The following is a 9,094-nucleotide window of genomic DNA, read 5'->3' as shown; positions in this document are numbered from 1 at the left end:
CAACGTTTTTGTTATAATTTGTTTTGTTCAACAAAATAATATATTTTGTTGTTGATAAATTTAATTTGCTGTGGTTAAGTGGCAGACCTCACTGAAAAATTATAATAAACTGTGATCCTTCACAAATAACTTTTGGTTGGATTGGCTCATCATTATGAGTCACTTAATATGTCGTTTTTGTCAAACTGGACTGCACCCACGGGAAGACACCAGGATTGTCCCTCCTGTTTGGGTATGCAGCATTTATTAGATGATATTAAGAATCCCTGTGCAGCAGCAGTAGGATTAACTCTACAGGAGAGAATACATAGAGTCAGATATTCAACTAGCAGCAGCAATGAAGTAGGTTCTGATATGGCACTCTCTGGCAAATGCAAGAGAGTTGATGCCCCTGATAACTCTGCTGGCCCTTCACGACCCGGTGGGTCTCAGGGCAAACTTGTTAGGACTACGATAGTCCAGGATTCTAAGGATGACACTCAGCTACAGATTTTGACTACGCTCCGCGTTCTAGCTAGTAAGCTTGAAGCACGTGCCCCTGCAGTGAGCACAAAGCCTTTTACTCCTCCGGTTACAACCTCATCTGATGATAAGTCGGTTCCACATCAGACAGAGGTGCATGATCTCACAGATGTTGTCTCTCTACATGCTAATAATTCACTTTGGGGTAATTAGGGAATACCTGAAGAGGATGAGGAGGAGGAATCTAAATCGGGTGCTTCTGAAGGAGGAAGCCCGAGCTGTGATATTCTTTCTCGTATTCTTAGCACAGCAAGAATTTTAGGGCTTGATACGCAGGTAGAAAGTACAGCCCCTGTCCCTCAACAAGGTGTATGGACAAGTATTTCTCGTGCTCAGCCTCCCATATCTATTCCGGTATCTGAAGATTATTCGCAAATGTTGAGGAAAGCTTGGAATAATCCAAAGGCTGCACACCAGTTTAATGCTGGTTGTAGACAGTTTGTTAAATTAAGTTATGCTCCTGAAACTGATATGGGGAACATGCCTTCAGTAGAGCGGGAGATTGCATCGCTAACTATTTTGGGTCCCGATCGGGTCACAGATAACCCTCGGTGTCCCAGAAAGGAATGTCAGAAGACAGATCACCTAATGTGTCAGGCATACAATGCAGCTACTCGAGCAGCCTGAGCGGGGAATGCGTTAGCAATACTTCTGGCTGCCTTAAGAAAGGTAGTTAGTCCAGAAGATCATGATGCTATGAATTTAGTTGACACAGCATTTGTCACACACTCGCAACTTACCCAAGATATTGGCTCGGCCATGTCCTCAGCAGTCTTAGGCCGAAAGCAGATCTGGCTGGCCCAGACATGTTTGCCCGAGACTATTAGGAAGGATCAGATTAATATGCCAGTGATTCCTGGCAGGGTATTCCATCCTGATTCACAGTCTTTATTAGATACTGCTGATCAGGCTAGATGTATTAGGGAGTCTGTTCAACAGACATTTAGTCATTCTGGCCCCACCAGATATGGGCGTAGGGGGGCTCAGTCTTTTCAACCTTCATATCCTCCCCGGTCAGGTTTTTGGGAGAATGATAGTAGACGGTCTAGGGGTTACCAAAATTTTGATAAAAGCTACAGACAGCCTTACCAAGCCCCTCAAACTGGTCAGCCTCACACCCCGCTTAGGGGGAGCTTTCCCAAGGGGTGTTTTCCCAGGGGTCCTAAACCCCGTGGAGGCCATAAATAATGGTGTCGGAGTCGTCGGAGCATACTCTCAACTTCACCTGAACAGTTGGGAGAAGGTTACATCAGATCCTTGGGTTCTAGATACCATCAGGACCGGATACAGGACCAATATTTTCAGTGGTCCATATGACCATAGTCGGGGACCCTGTTCAGGCACAGATTTTAGCAAAAGAAATTTCAATATTGTTGCAAAAAGGGGCGATTATGCGAATAGGTACAAGCGACCGGCTCAATGGGTTCTATTTGAAATATTTCCTGGTGCCAAAGAAAAACGGTGTGCTACAGACTATTCATAGAGCCAGGGAAATGGTTCACTTCCATAGACTTAAAGGACGCATATTTCCATATACCCATTTGTCCATATACCCTTTCGGGACCAAGCCTATCAGTTCCAGGTGCTCTCGTTCGGCTTCTCACTGTCCCCGAGGGTCTTCACCAGAGTAGTGTCAGCGGCTCTCTGCCCGCTTCGGTGTGCAGGTATGAAGATACTGTCATACCTGGAAGACTAGTTGATTTGTGCCCCTTCTCGCTGTCAGGTCGTAAAAGACACAGATACTGTAATTCAACATGTTCAATCTCTCAGATTCAAAGTGAACTGGCAGAAGAGCAATTTAAACCCCCAGTCAACAGGTAGTGTTTGTGGGTGTTTTATTGAATGCACAACTAAAGACTGCAGTCTTGCCACCTCAAAGGGTGACACAACTGTTCCAGTGTTGCTCGCTCGTTTTATCTGGGCAAGAAAATGAAGTTGCTACAATTTCAACACCTATTGGGTATGATTGCAGCAGCAATAACTGTAATCCCTCTAGGCCTTCTCAGAGCTCGTCCACTCCAGCGGTGGTTGAACAGCTTTCAGTTACGTCCCAAACTACACAGACATGTGAAGATAAGGGTTACGCGGAGGTGCATCCAGATGAACGGTGCATCCAGATGAACGTGGATGAACAAGAAGTGGCTGTCAAAGGGAGTTCCTTTGGGAAGCATTCCAGTGAGATGGTCGGTGATAACAACGGATGCTTCCCTGATGGGGTGGGGAGCAGTTTGGGAAGGTAGGCCTGCCAGATGTCCTTGGGAGCCCCCTTGGATTTCGGAACATATCAATGTTCTGGATCTCAGAGCGGTTTACCTTGCTCTGAGAGTTTTCCTTCCTTTGTTGCGGAACAAGCATGTCTTGATAAGGACAGACAACATGTCTGGGGTATATCACATCAATCCCCAGGGTGGAACCAAGTCGGCTCGGTGCCTGCAGCTGACGAAGGAACTACTTTGTTGGGCATCTCAGAAAATTGTGTCCATCAGAGCAGTGTACATACCAGGAGTGACGAACAAAGCAGCAGATTTGTTGTCCCAAACAGGACCACTTCCAGGAGAGTGGCGTCTCCATCCCGAAGTGGTAGGACAGGTATGGCAGCAGTTTGGTGTGGCAAGAGTCGATCTGTTTGCAACGGCAGCGACAACTCATTGCGATCTATGGTATTCTCTGGTCGGGCAAGGGGGTCCACTGGGGATAGATGCACTATCTCAAGAATGGCCGGAAGAGTTATTGTACGCTTTCCCTCCCCTGCCCCTGATTCCCCTAGCACTCAGGAGGATAGCGTTTGGCCGTCACAAGGTCTTGCTTGTAGTCCCAAGATGGCCAAAGAAGCATTGGTTCCCGACACTTATACGACTGGTTCTGGGTCATCCTTCTCCATTACCGAGGAGAGCCGACCTGTTGTGTCATGTAGGAGGTCAAATTTGGCACCCAAGTCCAGAGATTCTGCAGCTGTGGGTTTGGCCATTGCTCAGCCCCTCTCTAAGAACTTTGATGAAGCTGTACTGAGGACTTTAAATCATTCTAAAGCATCCACCACTTGGAATAACTATTCTAGCAAGTGGCGAATATTTTCCAAATGGTGTCAAGTTCAGCAAACAGACCCTGTTAATTGTGACACAAGTTTAGTCCTTATTTTTCTGGACCGAACGATGACCGTCACCATTCCTTGTCACTCGGGACGAGCTGAGGCATTCCAGGCAAGAGGAAGTGGTTGGTCCATCCGGGTGTTATATAGTGGCCAACCCCTAAGTTCAGTCACATGACATTGTTGCTATTAGGTCTCGAGGATAGGCGGAGGAATGGCGTCATTCAGGTTAGGACCGTGGTGACGGTCATCGTTCGGTCTCATAGATCCATAGTTATGGACATAACTTACGATATATATAACTCTGTAAACTGCGTGTCTGTGTAAAAGGTTTTTCATTGTGTATGAACTGATTTTGAGGACTGCGCACTTGGAATTACTTGCAATTGCGCGTCTGTAGACAGCGTCACATGGGGTTGAGTATCTTTGACTTAAGTGACGACAGGTGGTAAAGGAAAAGTTACGCGGTAAGCCCTAATATGGAGATGGACTGGGTGTGTTTTATGCAAATGACTAAACTCGTGCACGCGGCCACTCATTTAGAATACTCCAAATTCACTAACATTAGGACGAGGTTAAGAACAAATTCATGTGCGTACGCACGTGTTGTGAATTAGGCGGAAAGTTTTTGTGAGAAAAACAAAGTTCATTTGTGCGTATAAATACATAAAAAACTACGCAATTATTAGTGAATGAGACCCATTCGTCCCACCACAAAATGCATGTATTGGCAGATAATGAAAACTGAATTGAAAATAGCAAAAAACTATTAAAAAAACTGTAAAGCATAATCGTAATACAAATAGTAATTAAATTAATTTTAGCTATTGTATCCCACTGTGTTATATCATACTGTATATTCAGTCATTTTCATTAGAGACATGCACAACTATTATTTGAATTTCTAAGAAACATAACTGTACAGTATATCATTCAAGAGTTGGACATTGTCAAAAAGAAGCCTGCCTTCTAATTCATTGTAGGCCTACAGCTAATGTCACTGCAAGGAGCTAAAGGAGAGAATCAATGGCATCAGCTAGGCTGTGTCATGCACCAGATTTGCACGACATGTGGTCTACTCTAGATGGCATATTTTAGCAGAAAGTCAGAACATATAATAACTCTCCCAGATCTGGTCACTCGTATGATCAAACCAAGGAGTCTACAGATCAGACTGTATCAATTTAGATTAAGTATGGCACTTGTGTAGCAATTTAGATTAAGTATGGCACTTGTGTAGCTGCTACAACAGCAAGCAGAAACAATGTCTGCTTGTGTAACAGGACCCTCCCAGAGGGACAGACTCCATGCGACCGGCTGTTGTTAAAGCAAGGCTTTCTGTTCACTCTGTTACGCCTGCCTCTCATATCCATCTGACCTGAGCCAGACGGAGCCTGTGATGGATTTGTCAGTAGTGGTTTCAGGTCATTTTCTGCATGTTTTAAACAAATGGTGTGTTGATGTGTCTAGGAAACACACCTTCTGGCAAACCATAGCAGTAGCATAATGTTAACAGCTTTATGTAATTGAGGGCAAGCTGGATGTGTTATATACTGAAATATTAATACAGTACAATTAATCTTTTTTGGAGAGGGAGGGTCGAGTATGGTCTGTGTCCACCAGAGGGAGCAAGTAAACTTATTTCTTTTGATTTTACCAATATGTATGTAAATGCATCGAATAAGAAGAACAATAAAATAGATTTAAAAGAAAATAATATTAGATAACAGTAATAAGGATTGTAGCTTATAAAAAGGTGGGCTAATTACAGTCAAACCAAAATGTATACAGACACCTTCAACATTTCTCACATTATCACAGTTTATTGCTATAAAATGGCAATAAAATATGACAAAGTTAAACTGTGTCAGAACAAATTCATCCTGATAATGTCAGATTACTTTGATAGAAAGGTATGTAATGGATTAGGTTGAATAGCTGTCAGCGGTTAAATGTAAGTACACATACACAATGAGATAATACCAATTTAGGGCAACCAATTATCAAGCAAGGCTTCATTTTGTTCAATCTGTGGAAGTCACATTAGCAATAAAAAAACACACTTGCAAAACATGGTCAGGTTAAAGTGTCTGAATAATTTGGTCCCAAAGTTTTATAAATTTTACTGGTAGTCCACAGTATGAAGAATTTTTGGGTATAATATGTCACAGTTTACTTTATTTTGCTATCCTCACTTACATAAATGAACTACAGTGTACTGCACCCAATAGTAAAAAAATGATATCTGGTGTCTGAATAATTTTTTGTTTGATTCTATATGATTATATTATTGTTCCCGTTTTCTGTTTTTTTTTCTCTTTCAAAAGAAAATACACACAGTTGTTGAAATGACTTTTATTTTTGTTACAAAATACAAAATAAGTGACCATCCATGTATACATTATAGTGTTTTAAAATCGTCGCCTTCGAATCATAAGGTTCTAATGATAAGATTCTATCTGACATCAACTCAAAGTTGAGTTATTCACATATTCGCATACAACTTCTTTAAATCATGTGACGTTTCTTTCCCTTAAGATTGTGTACATTTTGGGACTTTATTTTAGAAAACCAAAAGGTATTACAAAATCAAATGGAAAGCAAAAACTTTGATGCTCAATATCTTAAAACTGCTCAGAATGCAAACAGAACCTTATAATTCCAAGGCGACGAAATACATATGACAAGAAATTCATATTGACTTACTGAACAATAAACAAACATATTTAAATAAAGTGCCAGTCTTACAAAAGTAGCCTATCATATTGATATAACTGGTTTCAATTTACAGGACTTACCTGCTCATATAAGATTTCTTTCCATTGGCATGACCTCTGATTGAGAAACTGCTATGAAATACACATGTAATGTAACACACAAAATCTGGCAAGTCATCTCTCGTGATGTTATCAATGGGCACAGGTTGACTTTGCTTGACGTATGTTTGTGATTGGTAGAAATTTAAGATGCATACTCGGCCAGTTCCCATGTGTGTGTGGTGAAGTGAGACCCTGGTGTTGTGAAGAAGCCGTACCCTTTCACTACGGCGGCCTGATTCACAACACCAGCTGCCCTGCCCCACCATAGATCTGATTACATCCTTCAATCTGTCTAAAAAAGACAAAATACATATGCATTTGCATCTGATTTGAATAAAACAACAATTTACACAGAGATGTTGAATGGACATATGTAGAAATCAACAAGATTTTGGATTTTAAAGGGTCAGCAGAAGTGATGTTGTTGAATGAATTTTCATAACTGTAATTATGGTTTTCTTCACAGGAGATAAAATATGACTAGAACTCTATTAACAAATCAAACATGTTACTTTATCTGTTACTTATATAAACATAATAATCTAATTTTTTCTATATTTTAATAAGCTAGTGAAGCTGTTAATGTACATACTGCCAACACACAACATATAAAATTACCTTACATTACAAAGCACCCTGCACAACCCATAGAACAAAATGTGCAGTGACTCTATTCACCACATTTCCTGACTTCCTGATCATTCTGCCCTGGTTACAAAGAAGAAGCCTTCAGGGTAGAGGTCTTATGAGGGCTTCACTGATGTTTCTGATTTCAGTTGAAACACTTAAATGAGTTGAACTAATTCACTGGAGCTTTTTAACAGGAACATGGCTGTTTCCTGTAACTCTATTATTTGTCTTCTCTACTATCCACCACAGGTTAATCCTTGTTAATTCCTGCATGGATGGACATGTCACAGCACATATAATGTCCAGGCAATACGTTTCCCTCTAATCCTGTTTCATCAGCTGGCCTTCCCTTCATGGTCAATCTAATTGCGACAAAATCTACATGAGAGAACTTCAATACGGTTTCAATCAAAGGCTGTGAAAGGCTGAAGGAGGTCTCCGGATGTCTGCCAGTGTCCTTCAAACACACAATGTCACAACTTAAACTATCAAATAAGTCATATAAGAAACACACACAAGGTGGGGAGTGTTTAAAAGTGACACATGAGACATAATGACCCATCTTTGAGGATGGCAGAAATAATAATGCTCTCCTTCTGCTCAGTGCCAGCAGAATTTTAATCGCCTTATTGAAGCTCATGGAGTTTAATTTTCATATTGACCTCTGTGATTCAGTGTTCATCTTACATTAACTCTGATATCTTGAACAGCGCGGCTCTCACCTTGACAGCGTAAGGGTCTTAGATACTCACTTTAATCTTTTGAAAACGATGTGCGTATGTCTATAGCTCAGATGGCAGAGCACAGTGCTGGCAAGACCAATATCGTAGGTTTGAATCACAGGGAGCACACACGTACTGAAAAAATGTATACCTCGAATGTGTAGGCCGGTTTGGATAAAAGCATTTTCTAAATGCGCAGAATGACAAGAAATGAATCAGAGGTTACATCACAGACTTTGATGTTGATGCTTAAAGTGATAGCTCACCTCAAAATAAAAATTCTGTCATCATTTATTCACCCTCATGTCGTTCAAAACCTGTGGGTTACACTGCAGTCAATGATGGGGGCCATTCTTCAAAATATCTTATTTTGTGTTCTGCAGAAGAAAGAAAGTCATGTTGGTTTGGAATGACATGACAGCAAATAAATGCTAAAAAAATCAATCTGTGTGGACTACCCCTTTAATACGCTTTAAAACAGGTCTTCTTCAAAAAATATGTATGAAATGATCTATTTCTGAAGTTCGTTTTACTTTTAGTTGCTTTGGGTAAAAAGAATAATTCAAGCCCAAATTGTCCTAATAGAAACACATTAATGACTGTTTTGATGCTTGTTGTCTTGATTTTGGAAAGTGATATTTTTGCAGTGGGGTTTGTACCGCAATTCTCTTGACAGACTGTGCTGTGGCCACTTTTGAAGCACCAGCTGTTCATTCGACAGTCTGTCTGGTACATCAGAAGCAACTCATTTATCTCACACATCCCACACACAGCCCTCCAACAAAACCAAAGTCAATGTCTCATCACCATCTTGTTGTCGGATGTTTACATATTGTATACAGTATAATACACTGTAAAAATGTGCAGCTGATTATTTACTGAGTAATTTTTATGTGATCATCTCAACCTTTCGCCTCATTTTTAATTTACCACTCAAAACATTTTTAAGGATCTAACATTTTACAGTAAACTGTATTAAATGAATGGGTCTATATTCTTTTCTATTTAGCTATCACAGATATAGTATAAATGCTATGAATATTGGAAAAAATAAGTGTTCTTCATCCATCAACGTAATTAGCCGGGCAGTGTGAATTTCTGCAAAGGTAAACTCAATGCTAGACAAACTGCCCCTCCGACAGCAAACAGAGGCAGTTTGTCGTGCTCGGTCTGCTTGCTAAACGCTGGCCCAAACATTAATGGCTTTTAGTCCTAATTAAAGCTCTCAAGAAAATTATTCTTAGCTGGAGGTTGGTGTGTGTGTGTGTGTTGGTATTATGGCAAAATCCCAGTCAGGTTTCTCTCCTCAAACG

The sequence above is a fragment of the Triplophysa rosa genome, linkage group LG8 (genome assembly GCF_024868665.1).
Source record: "Triplophysa rosa linkage group LG8, Trosa_1v2, whole genome shotgun sequence".
NCBI classification, from domain to species: Eukaryota; Metazoa; Chordata; class Actinopteri; order Cypriniformes; family Nemacheilidae; genus Triplophysa; species Triplophysa rosa.
This window is presented reverse-complemented; position numbering follows the sequence as displayed.